The sequence below is a fragment of the Helianthus annuus genome, chromosome 17, assembly GCF_002127325.2.
Source record: "Helianthus annuus cultivar XRQ/B chromosome 17, HanXRQr2.0-SUNRISE, whole genome shotgun sequence".
NCBI lineage: Eukaryota > Viridiplantae > Streptophyta > Magnoliopsida > Asterales > Asteraceae > Helianthus > Helianthus annuus.
The window spans coordinates 162,145,533-162,159,875 of record NC_035449.2 but is presented as its reverse complement, the minus strand read 5'-3'; positions in this window follow the sequence as shown (position 1 = coordinate 162,159,875).

Here is a 14,343-nt window from a genome sequence, read left to right as displayed (position 1 = left end):
TCGGATAAGTTGTTTTCGGATTCCGAGTTTCCATTAGAGAATGTGAATCTGAACAAATTGGCCAAAGTTTTTAAATTGATTGAAGTCGAGTTGTCAACAGTAAACACTCGAAAGGTCGAAAAGGTTCATAACAGGAAAACTGCCTATCCATCACGTGGTTATAATAATAACAACAGAAATTGGTCAGGTGGTTATCAGGGGGGTAAATCATATCAGAAAAGATTTGATCAAAATAAAAGGTATGTCAAAAAGAAAACATTTGTGAACAGCTCAAGTTCACTTGCTGAGGAAGAACAGAAAATTTTTTCAAAATCTAACAAAGAATTTTTTGAGAAGAAAGCTTCACAAATTCAGTCTGAAGGCACAAGTCAAGTAGTTGATACTCGTACTTGCTTCAAATGTAATCAAATGGGTCATATTGCACGAAAGTGTACTGTTGTAAAACCTAAGACTGAAATTGTGAAGGTTCAACAAAGAAAAGATGACAAAAAGGGAAAAGCACCGATGTATGTTGAGAAGAAAGTTGTTCAAACTAACAACTTGAAAGAAAAATCTAAACACGTGAAGAAGTTGGTACCTAAACAAGATAAATTTTATAAGCGGGGTGCTGAAACTCAACAAGTGTGGAAACCAAAGGTTGTAACAAAAATTGAGAAGAAGGTCTCAATTCCTGAGGTGAAAAATGCTGAAGAATCAATGAAAATTGATTATGATGCAAATTTTCCACCTCTTAATTCAAAGAATTTCAAAATTCAAGTTGCAAAAGTCACGGTTGTCCCTAAGGCTGATAAGGCCTGGGTGGACACCATGTTTGACTAAACAATTTGAATTGCCGGAGCTTCCTGGATTGCGAAGCATGAATCGGCATCTTTCTTGAAAGTTGTTTAATTGATGATTTTTATGTGCAGGATCTTCCACAACTAGTATCCAGATGGATTATGGATAGTGGAGCATCAAGACATATGACTGGAAAGACCGCATTACTATATGATGTAAATAACATAAATGGTGGTTATGTGGGCTTTGCGGGAAATCAAGGTGGAAGGATCATAGGTGAAGGAACACTATCGAATGGGATTATAACGTTTGAAAGAGTCAATTACATCGCCGAGTTGGAGAATAATCTGCTTAGTATCTCACAGATCTGTGACAGAAAGTACACGACTCACTTCACTGACAAAGAATGTTTGATCTTAAAACCTGGTTTTGTGATTCCCGAGGAATGGATCATCATGAGAGCACCAAGGGTAAATGATCTATATGTGTTAGATATGAGTATTGCTACAACTACCACAGGTAAAGCTCATTGTTTTGTATCGAAAGCAACAGAGAAAGAATCTCGTTTATGGCACAGAAAAATGGGACATATCCATCTAAGGAAAATGAACCATTTGGTGCATAACGATCTGGTACTGGGTGTTAATATTAAAGGATTCCATCTGGAAGGGGAATGCATAAGCTGCGTCAGAGGCAAACAAAAGAAAAAGTCTCATCCTTCAAAACAAGTCAATTCAGTCTCAAGACCATTGGAACGACTTCATATGGATTTGTTTGGTCCAGTGAATGTCAAAACCATAACAGGAGATTCCTACTGCCTAGTCGTGACTGATGATTATTCCAGATTTTCATGGGTGATGTTCCTGAAAACAAAAGACGAAACCTTTAATAGCCTAGTGGTGTTGTTCAAGAAGATTGAGAACCTGTACCAAAGACCGATATGTAGAATTCGAAGTGACAATGGTGCAGAGTTCAAAAACAGTAAGATGGAGGAGTTTTGTGATGAAAAAGGTATATTGCATGAATTCAGTGCTCCATACACTCCTCAACAAAATGGAGTTGCAGAACGCAAAAACCGGACGCTAATCGAGACAGCCAGAACGATGCTTGCAGATTCCAAATTACCAATAAATTTCTGGGGAGAAGCTGTTTCGGCTGCATGCTATACACTCAACAGAGTTCTTACTGTGAAAAGATTCAACAAGACATGTTTTGAGCTGATTAATAAACGCAAACCAAATCTGAAGTATCTAGAGCCGTTTGGGTCACCATGCACGGTTATAGAGCCTAATGGGAAGTTTGGTACAAAGAGCTTTGAAGGAATCTTTGTTGGTTACTCAGGTCCTACACGGAGAGTCTTTGTTCCAAGTGAGAAGCGTATTATTGAAGCATCTAATGTTGAATGTCAGGGGTATACTATGCCACCTCAAAATCCTGGTGATTCATGGCGTTATAACTATGATAGACTTTGGGGATCGTTTGACATGAGAAAAGAATCTGAAGAGGAAGAAGATTTCTTTGATGAGCTGGATGTTTTTCGAGAATATGAATCATCGCTCAGATTTCCAGCAGAATATACGAGAAGATCTAGTGAAACATCAAATGACAATGAAGCAGGTCCTAGCAATACTGGTGATCATGAGGATGAAGGTGCTCCTGGTAATCAGTCAGTGGTAAATGATAATCAAGAAGCTGAAAATATGCCAGTGTTTGATGATAGTGATTCAGACCTTGAGGGGGAGCAAATCCAGGTATTAAGTCAAACAAACCAAGTTAGTGAGCAGGATGCTGAACAGAATGTTACAAATCTAGAAGGAAATGTAGATGTTCCAGACGAAGTGATGCCTCGAACTCTTTCGTATCATCCAGAGGAACAGATTATAGGAGATTTGCAATCAGGAGTTCGCACCAGACGTCAACTTGATCAGGGCCTTTCAAGTTTTTATTCTTCAGTAAAGTCTTTACAAGATGAATTCTCATTGTGTTGTTTTATTTCGCAGATAGAACCTCGCACATACAAAGAGGCACTTACTGAGGATTCATGGGTCAACGCGATGCAGGAAGAATTGAATCAATTTGAAAAGTTGAATGTATGGAAGCTGGTGGATCTACCTGAAGGTCATCGGAAAATAAATACCAAATGGGTGTTTAAGTGTAAGAGGGACGACAGAGGAGTAGTAGTCAGAAACAAAGCTCGGCTCGTCGTTCAAGGTTTCAGTCAACAGGAGGGAATTGATTTTACAGAGGTATACGCTCCTGTAGCAAGACTTGAAGCCATCAGGATCTTTCTAGCATTTGCATCTTGGAAGAATTTCAAAGTGTATCAGCTTGATGTAAAGTCGGCCTTTCTATATGGCAAAGTGAAAGAGGAAGTATATGTGGGACAGCCGCCGGGGTTTGTCGATCCACATCACTCAAACAAAGTGTATCTTTTGGATAAAGCTTTATATGGCTTGCACCAGGCCCCGAGAGCCTGGTATGAGACTTTGTCTCAGCACTTGCTAGCCAATAACTTCATCCGGGGAACAATTGATGCTACTCTTTTCACAAAGATTGTCGATGGTCACTTGCTGATAGTTCAGATTTATGTGGATGACATAATTTTCGGGTCAACCAACGAAAACTTGTGCAAAGATTTTGAGAAAGTGATGAAGCAGAAATTCGAAATGTCGTCAATGGGGGAAATGAAATTCTTTTTAGGATTACAAGTTGATCAGCTTCCTGAAGGAATTTTCATACACCAGACGAAGTACGTCCATGATATTCTAGAGAAATTTGGAATGTCAGACTCTTCATCTGCTGCAACCCCACTAGCAACAAATCATGGGATTCACCCAGATCTCACCGGAGACAGGGCAGACGAACGACTATATCGATCCTTGATTGGTTCCTTGATGTATCTAACTGCTTCTCGGCCCGACATTATGTACCCAACATGCCTCGCAGCAAGATTTCAATCTAACCCTAGAGCATCGCACTTAATCATTGTGAAAAGGATACTACGCTACCTGAAAGGAACTCCATCATTGGGGTTATGGTATCCTAGAAAAGGCGATTTCACACTCGAGGGGTATTCCGACTCGGATTTCGGATGCTGCAAACAAAATGCGAAATCAACAACTGCAGGATGCCAGTTCTTTGGACCTCGCTTGGTCACCTGGCAGTGCAAGAAACAAACATCTGTTGCGCTATCCACATGTGAAGCAGAATACGTATCTGCAAGCAGCTGCTGTTCTCAAATCCTGTGGATACAGCAACAAATGCGCGATTACGGTTTGCAGTTTCTTAACACTCCTATTTTTGTTGATAACGAGGCTGCAATTAACATAACTAAAAATCCGGTACATCACGCTAAAACAAAACATATAGAAATTCGTCATCACTTTATTCGTGACTGCTTCGAGAAAAAGTTGATACGAATTGAGAAAATCCACACTGATGAGCAAAAAGCTGATCTGCATACCAAAGCTTTTGACAGAAATCGTTTTAAATATCTTTTAAAACTAAATAGTATGATGCTCTTTTCAGTGGTTGATGGAATTGTTAGCGTTGATGCAGAAATCACTGTGGATGATGATGATAAACAATCTGCAATGGTTTGTCGTTTTTTTACATGTTTTGGTCTTTAGGGGGAGATAGAAATATTTGTAAATATTGTAAATATATCGTTTTAGAAAAGACAAAAACAGTAAAAATTCAAAAAGCCAAAAACATGATAAAATTTTCAAAATATCAAAAACAATAGAAAATAAAAAAAAAAAAAGAGTTAGTGTATAAAGGGAAAATGATAGTACATTAGTGTGACAGTTATCGTATGCTAAAGATTTGAAAAGTATAAAGATTTAAACAAAGCACTGATGATATGAGGGTAAATTTTAAACACATTTAGTAGATTTATTCGGGATATAAACATAAATATATAAACTTGCAAGATTTGTGGGGAACACTACTTGGATATATAGGTAACCCCTGAAATCTCGTTTGAAAGATTTCATATTCTAAAATACTAGGTGTTTCTACTAAAATGATGTCTGGGGTATTATTTCGGGACTTCTGCTGAACGGTAGTTCTGACCTAGTCCTTGGATAATGCTTTGCAGTAAATGCTTGAAACATAGCATTCTAGCCCTCAGTGATTAGACAATAAAATTGATAATCATTTGTTGTAGCTGAAAAGATCCTCTAAAGGGGACATACTGCTAAGTCGAAACTGATATCTCTCTGCTGAACGGAAGTTCTGACCTGGGATCCCTCAGTTCTCGCATTCCCTAAATTATGTACAGACATCATCTTAGTATATTCATCTGTAGATTGGAATTTTGGAATACTGGATACGGGAGTATATTCAAGAGGTGGGACACATGATTTTGCTAAGTTCTTAAAACATCTAAGTCATATCCTGAATACTTTGAAAATTGTGTTGAAAAATTTAAAATCTATCTAAGTAAAATGTTTAAGTCTGAATATGAAATGAAGCTTAACGATACTGATAACTGATCTGATAAACTAATATGATTCCCTAACACGCTCGTCAAAAGAGGTTTGTAAATAAGATTTACTTTCATTCCTGTAAATATTTCAGTTTTTTTTTTATCTATTTCATGCATTGAAAATACAAAAATATATTTTACATTTCTACTTTATTTTTGACAAACCAAGGTAGAAAGCGTATCATCAGATTCACAGTCTGATACTAATGCAGAAAGTTGATCCTGTACTGAAAAGGCGAGTTGGGAGCTAATAAAAACAGAGAGTTTTGAAATATCAAAATACAAGTTCATTAATTTGTAACTTGTAAATTTTCAAGAAAAATCTTTGAAAAACAATCAGTGTGTTTTGCTTCAGGTCAACCAAGGTCATTAAGTTGAACTTGGTAGACGAATTAAGTTTCTAGGGTCATTAACTTGGACCTAGATGCTTAAATGGATTTCTCATTCACTGATAAAATATGAAAAGGTTCAAAATCAGAAAAAGGGTCAAAAGTTATTCGAGTAAAGAGGTCATGATCTTTGGATCGAACAGCTAGCCGATCGGCTAGGCTAGCCGATCGATTAGGCCAATCGATCAGGTCATACCTATAAATAGGCAGTCAAGGCTTCTAGAAAACTTTTTCATTTCCGATCGAACAGACTGCTATCTGCTACTCGATTCATTGTTCTTGAAGATTCTTGATTCCTTTTTCATTTCAAATTTGTGTTGTTGGCTCACTCATCATCACAAATGGTAAAGGTATGTCATTCAATCTTTGAATCAGTGATTTCATTCATGTTCTTAACTGTTTGATGTTCTTCATTGAGTCGATTAGAAAAATCAAGATTAGGAAAGATTAAGAAAGAGTTAGTTGATTCTGAGAATAGGGTTTTGATCGGAATTGCATGATCTACAAGATTACCGATTTAATTTTTGCAAAATCTTAATTAAGCTTGATAGATCTAAGAATGAAAGTGACGACAGTCGGAACTTTAGATGATGATTTGAACAGGTTTTAGGTTGTTTTTAGAGAAAATGAAAACAGGGTTTTGATGTCGACATCATGAAGAATAATAATCTGTGTTCAATTTTGAGATATCTGTTAGGTTGTTCTTCATGATTATTTGAATGTTCTTCATGATGAAGATGTTGCTAGCCGATCGGCTAGACCAGCCGAACGAACAGCATCATGTTTTCATTTATGAATAATGTTTAAATCTTTTGTTTTTCTGCTTTGAAATGTGTGCCATGATATATTTTGTCATTGTTTAAAGTGTTAGAGTGAATCTGTTGTATGTTGATTCTGTTTAGTCATTTGCTAGCCGATCGGTTAGTCTAGCCGATCGAACAGCAAATGCTAGCCGATCGAACAGCAAATGCTAGCCGATCGAACAGCATTGCATTATCTCATATATGCATGACTATCTTGGTTAATCTTTCGAGTAGTAAAATGCTAGTCGTTCGAACAGCGTTCTGCTAGCCAATCGAACAGTATTTTACTAGCCGATCGAACAGTATTTTACTAGTCGATCGAACAGTATTTTACTAGCCGATCGAACAGCTTTATGCTAGTCGATCGAACAGCATTTTGCTAACCGTTTGCATATCTCATTGCTAACCAATCGAACAGAGATTTGTTAGTCGATCGAATAGCAACTTGCTAACCAATCGAATAGCATTGTTCTAGCCGTTCAAGTAGCATTGTTTGATGACCTTAGATATCTTGCATAGTCTTTTGCTAATCGATCGAATAAGTGTTTGCTAGCCGATCGAGTAGACCACTCGATCGATCAGACCAATCGATCGAACAGCAAAGGTTCTTTCAACACATCATTCCTATTCGATCGAACAGCAAATACTATTCGATCGAACAAGCCATTCGATTCACTGTTCTATCACTCTAAATGTTTCAAGTGTTTCAAGTCTCTATATCTAATGTCTAAATGTTTCACAGGGACGAGGAAAAGACACTAACAAAGGACACAATGTTCCAAGTGCAATTGATGAGGTCTCTACAAAAGGAACAGAAGCAGAAAAAATGGCTGAGTGCTTAAGAAAAAGCAGAATTGCTAAGGCATTGTCTGATACAACAATAGTTTATGAATCTCATGTTAGAAGATTCTGGGACACTGCAAGGTTTGAAGAAAAGGATAATAAAATTCATGCAGTAGTCAAAAAGAAAGATGAAAACAACAAGGATATTGATGTTGAAGTAGTGTTTGGAGTAGAGGACATAAGAAGGGTTCTTGATTTACAAGATTCTGACAATGATCCAACGATCATGTCAGAACGTCTTGCTAAAGGGCTATGGTGTAGATTGGGATTTTCTTCACACATCAACGGAAAAATGTTCAAAAGGAGTTTCTCGAGACAATACAGATACTTAATGCATTGCTTAGTGCATTCCCTATCTCACAGAAAGGGAGCCTATGATGAGGTGTCTGACTACATAATGAACATTGTTGTAAGTATTGTGCTGAACAGGAAATACAATATTTCACAAGTGATTTTTGAATTTTTAAAAGAAAATTGCTTAGCCGGGAAAGACAAATACATTATGTACCCAAGATTCATTATGATGATCTTGGATGACAAAGTTAAGGATTTGCCAAAGAATAAGGATGATATTATGGCAATGGCTGAAGTGAATAAGACTACTATTCAGAGAATCACAAAGGAGAAGGATGCTAAAACAAAAGAGTTGATCTGTGCATTAAAGGATGAAGCATACGTAGCTCCTGAAAATGATAGATGGAGACATGATAATAGTGATTCAGACAATGAAGACAATAAGATGAATGATATGATTGAAAAGAAAACCAGATGGTGGTGTATCAAAGATGGAAAGAGAAAGAGAACACCAAAGTCGACCCCTGTGGTTGTAATTAAAGAAACAGCAAAGGGTACAGTGATAGGGGGAGCTATATGATTCTTAGATTATGTTATGAAAATTGTTACTAATTTTGCTTTAAATAATTGTTTTTGCAGGGTCTTCTGAAGAACCTCAAAGAAAGCTAATTGATGAACCTGTCATAGAACCAAGGGAGGTGATTGATCAAGGTGTTGGTTTAGAAGAGACTTTGGAAAGCTATTTTAAAAAAGCATGAAGAGGCTGAACAAGCACAAGCTCAAAAGAAAGTTGGTCAAGAAGAGGAAGCTCAAGAGAACTCCAGTAATGAAGATTCAGAAGAAACTTTATCTGAATCTGAACTAGTCAAAGAGACAGTGGGAAAAGGAAAGGTACAACTGAAGAAAAGACCTTTAAAGAAAAGAAAGAATTCTGAAGATGAAGATTCACCGTACAATCCTGAGGATTCCCAGAAAAACAGAAAGAAAAGAAAAGCTACTCGCACCGGTGATATTCCAAGAGTGGTTAGAGCAAAGAAACAGAATGCTAAATCACAAAAAGAGAAGGAAGGGAAGAAGAAACAGGACAATGCTGAAACTAGTCCTGTAGTTGAGATACCAAAAGAAGTTCCTTCAACAGAAATTCCAAAAGAAACACAAACTTCTTATGATGATTATGTGGAGATCACTGGAGTCAAATCTGCTAAACAAACATCTGATCGTCATGATATTCCAGAATCATCACAACGAAAGACAGATTATTTCAACTTAGATTTTGATAGCTTTGGTGGTGCTACTGGAGATTTCTTTAAAGATATGCCAGAGAGTGAAGGAGACCTATTTCATGATCAAAAGATGAAAGAATTGGAAGAAAAAGTTAAAGCCTTGGAAAAGGAAAAGGAAGAAAACGAAGCTGTGCAAGTAAAGTTGAAGGAAATGATTGATGAGTTGGAGAAACGGCACGAAGACGTAATGGATGCAGTGCTTACAAAAGATGAGAAATTGAATGAAATGAAGGAAGATATAAAAGATAATGCAGAACTTATTAGCGCACTTACTGATGAAATTGCTGCATTGAACGCCAAAGTCAAAGACTTGCAGAATATCAATCAGACTTTGAATCAACTCTTAAATGAGATGAATGAAGCTTCGACAAATGAAATGAAGGCAATGAAGCTAGAGATGGAAGCTATGAGAGCAGATAAGGTGATGAAAGATAAGCAACTAGAAATGCTTACGGCTGTGATTGAAGCACATCTGAAGGTGAACATCCACGAGGCTTTTGATCAAGTTGACATTATCAAGGCAAATGAAAGAAGGAAAGAAAGAGAAAGACAGCTTGCTGAAGAAGCTAACCTGAAAAATAAAGGTATAGCAGAAGAAGTTGAAGTTGTTGGATCTTCACAAAATCAACTTGAGGTAGGTGGATCATCTTCTCAACCAGAAATTGAAATGGTGGATGCTCAAGATGTTACAGTAAATGATGAAGAAATGGTGGAAGCAGAAAATGAAGCAGTTCATGAACCAGAGTTTATTATGGTTGGTGAATCTGTAGAGCCTATTATTCCGGAGAATGTTTTGAGAGACATTCAAATCATACAAAGAAAGAAAAAGGCTAAAGAAGTATTACTACTGGAGTACTCTACCGACAAGTTTGTATTAGTTGGAAAAGCCTATAGAGTGCCCTATAGTGAAGAAGAATCTGCCAAGCTGTTAAGATTTTTTGAATTAAAGGATCAAGGGAAGATAGCTAGAGGAGAAGTGGAAGAAGAATCTGATAGTGATATTTTGGAGGAAGAAGATGAAGATGATGATAAAGATGATAAAGCAGACGATAAATCCGATAATGATGATAAGCCTGATGATGATGATGATGATCAAGGCACATCAGGTTTGCTAATCAATGATCCATCTGTTCAAGATAAAGTAAATGAACTCATGAATGATGAAGTGAATGAACAGAATGATGATGCAGAGTGTGAAGGGTCATCTTCTGGAAACCAATCCGGTGATCAGGTACATCAACTCACATCTACTTTTATTTCTCTTTCTGAATATCATCAAGGAGAAGTAGATATTATCAGAACAAGAGCTGAAATGCTTGAGGAGTTGGGGTTAGAAGATGGGAAGTTTAAATTTGATATCGAAGATGAAATCCCAGAGTCTCCGATTAAAAACTTTGAACCACAATTTCCACTTGAAGCAGACTATTATGATAATGTGGTCATAGAGACTGATTCAGATTCGGAAGAAGAAAAAATAGATTTTCACTATGAAGGTGAAGACATGGCATTTCCTACATTCACAGAGTTATTTGAAGACATGAATGCAGAATTATTGAAGAGAAAAATTGAAGAAAGAGTTGCATCTGCTGATATGCCTGAACCAGTTCCAAGAGAAATTTCTGCTGAAGAGAGAAAGAAATGGTTCAGATCAATGCCAAAGGAAAGAAAGCCTCTTAGAGCCCTACAGTATTTTACTCATGATAAAGACTTATCTTGGGGTGATATTCTTTCTTGGGGGTATCTGGAAGACTTGAATGTTTATGCAATTCGAAGAGAGCAAGGTGTTCAATACTTCAGGTGCATTTCTGATCTTGCTACCTTACCTTGGTGGGACGTAGATGAATTGGTGGTTACAAAGAATATTAAACAATTCTACTACGGTCCTGAAGTAAAACAGAGAGACCAGAAGCTGTGGAATTTCATCAAGTATCAAGCAACGATCATTTATCCAGATTGGAAACCACAGTTTCCTAAAAGAATTGTGAAGTATACAGCTAAAGGTGAGAAGGACGTTACTCTTGATGTCAAACCGCCAAAATGTTTGAAGAGCATGCCTTTAAGGGCTATTGAGCAGGATTTCTATGATTTATTTCAAGCATGGCTCTATAATCCTTCTACTGCTGAAGCTGTGATCTCTTTGTACGATAAAGACACTGGTGAAGCTAGGAAAATTTGTATCCTAGACCCGATGTGGCTGGTAAATTGCTCAAAGAAAGACATAGATTGCTTGTTTGTCAACAAGATAATCTATGACAAGAAAGACAAAGCCATTGCTCAGCAGTACCAGAGTGTAGTTGATGTCTGTTTTGCTAAAGAAATCAACTCTGGTAAGAACTGGAAAACCTCATGGAGAGAACTAGAGGTTGATGAGTTTCTAAAGAAGTACAAGAGAAGTTTAAGATCCAAGGAAATTCAAAGAAAAGCTGTTGAAAGAGGAAGACGAAAACTTGGATTTGTACCTCCTACTGATCAGACACCCATAGAGTCTGAAGAGAACAAGATCCCTAAGTGGGACAGAAAAAGAGATGGAGATCCAGTGTACAGAAATTGGTGGATAACAGAGGGAAGACATAAGAGAAGAAAAATGTTAGCTGAACGAGAAGAGAAGAGAAAACAAAAGGCACGAGATAGAAGACGCAACAGGAGGTAATCAAGACTTTGCTGGAAGGGACTACAGCTTCATCCGAGGGGGAGTCTGTTAGTACATAAACGTCTGTAGCTTCCGTCAGCTTAAAGTCTTTATTTTGTTAAAGTTGTATAGTTTAATGTATAAGGCGTCAGAATACAGGGTTTGTTTTGTAAAAGTGCTGCTTTGTAAGCCGATCGGCTGGCCTAGCCGATCGGACAGCCTAACCGATCGAACAGCTGTTCGATCGGGTGGCCCAACCGATCGGTTAGCCTAACCGATCTGACAGCACTTAGCTTATTCTGACTTGCCTATAAATAGAAGTTCTGTCAGCTCATTTAGGACTTTTGAATCTGTCTGTAACCTAGAGAGCTGAAGTCTGTGATCAACTGGAACTTGTATCTTGTCATATATTTCAATTGAATTGCAGACTATTGAACATGGAAATCATATGTCTTTCTGTATCTGTATATGATTTGCTGGATTCCGCACAGCAATCATAGTGTGACATTCATTAACAGGAAGATCCCGATCAACCAGGGACCAACAGCTCCTCCTTGTGACATCTTATGTCACACCCCAACCAATGGCGGAAACATCGGGATGAGACGAAGTGTGAAGATTGCTCGAGACATCATAACGCTAATAATTGTGACAAGTATTTAAATAATCCGATTTCATTTCATAAGATGAATTGTCAACATTACAAGAAATTCAAATACAACAAGTCTAACAAAATAACATGACAACATAACAAAAATTGATACAACATATTAAACCCTAACGTCTATATGTGTATCTAGGCATCAACGCTACTTCTTTTCTTAGCATCATCCTCATCAACCTGTAACATGTTTAAAATAATTCAATGCAAAAGCAAAGGCGAGTATACAAGTTTGATACGTACATAGCAAAAGATAAGTTTGAACAATTCCTCATAGCAAGCATGTGATTCAAGATGAACATTTAAATATGGTATGTGTCTAACATATCAAACCAAGGAAACGCAATATGCTCATGACATAACCGAAGATAAAGAGGCGGGTCGTTAATCCTATAGCGCTACATATGTCACGGTTTGGCTCGTACGAAGTTAATGATAAATTCAACACATAAGATAAATCCAAGTTTAAAGCATCAAGCCATCACGTATACAAGCATGTTATAGGAATGTTCATGTGTTTAAGCAAAATGTTCATGTGTAAGTTTGTTGATAGATAAACATGTTACACCCCAAAAGTGGTAAAAGTAAAAAGGGGAATACGAGTATACTCACAAGGCTTGCATATGCTTTCCGATTATCCAATTGTTGACGAGTAGAGATTTAGAGTCCGAATGTATAAGGGTTAAAGTTCAAGTATGTTTAGAGTCGAGATTCGGTGTTTAAAACAACATAAAAATAAGATATGAGAATAACATGGAAAATAATCATTTAGTACATGTGATGCTTGTTCTTGACACTAGGAAACTCGAAGGAGTTTAGATGTTTTCATGGAACAAGGTTCCATTAGAATCGTGACAAGTTATCATAGTCTAGGATGATGTAATCTAGTACCCCGACATATGAACACTAGTTCATCATCAAAGATTCGATTATTCGAATAATATATTTAGGTTATATGTCCAATAGTTCAAGCATGAGGTAGAAGATTAAAATCTTCATTTTGGTACCTCTAAATGTCATAGAAATCATGTAGGAGGTAGGAAGATCAAGTCTTCCATTTAGGCACCTCTATATGTTCACCACTACACTTGATGTAAAAAAACAACCAAGGAGGGTCATGAACATACAATAAAGAATAAGGAATATACACACTAACTAAGAGAAATCATCAAGTCATGTGAGGATTGTATGTTTGGACAACCCAAGTTGTTCCATAATCACTCTTGTATCAAAGACAAAGTTTGACATGACTTGTGGGTTAAAAACCCTAAACAAAACACCAAGTTTATGAGGTTTAATCCTCTGATTTTTAAGTGTCTCAACCTTGTTTTTAAGCCTAACCAACCACTAAAGTGTTGTAAGCATTAGGACATAGGTTTGAGATGAGATAGACTCAAGTTTGGTAAGAAATAACAAGGATTTCACGAAAACAAAAACAATCAGTGGACTTTGGAGCTTTTTTGCTGGAGTTCCAGGGACTTATTTACTGTGAGAAAACCCATGGAAACGTAGATAAGGTCAATACAAAGTAGTAGGAAAAAGAATCGAGTGAATCGGATAAGAATTGAGTGAGTTATGCTCATTTTCGTGAAGGGGTGTCAATCTGCTCGAACCTTTGCTTTCAGCTACGGTTTGGAGGATGTTTTGAGAGTTTTTAGGGTTGCAAAAGTGGTATTTATAGGGGGAAGGATTAGGGTTTCAATGGGTTGGGCTTTGGAAGTGTTTAGAAGGGGTTACACCTTGAAACTAGCCCACAAAACCCAACTATATGGGGCTGAATTTTGCTGAATTGGGGCTGCCATATTTCTTTATTTTTTTATTTTTTTAAAACATTATAATGAGTAATTTTGTTAATCAAGTTGTGTAATAATATGCAACAATGTTTCCCCTAACTTGTAACAAGGTGAAATATGAAATAAAACATGATTTAACTAGGTAAAAAGTGTAATGTACAAGTATGTAACATGTTTGTAAGTGACAAGTATATGTCACATATTAGATGATTAACCGTTGTATAAATAAGCATATTATTAGGGGTTTTTAGGTATCAACAATTTAAGGACAAGCATGGACATGCATCGTGAATAAGTATCGTATAAGTATGAATTACAAATAAGGATTCGATGTACAATGAATTCGAACGTATGAACATGTATGAATATGTAGATGGTGAAT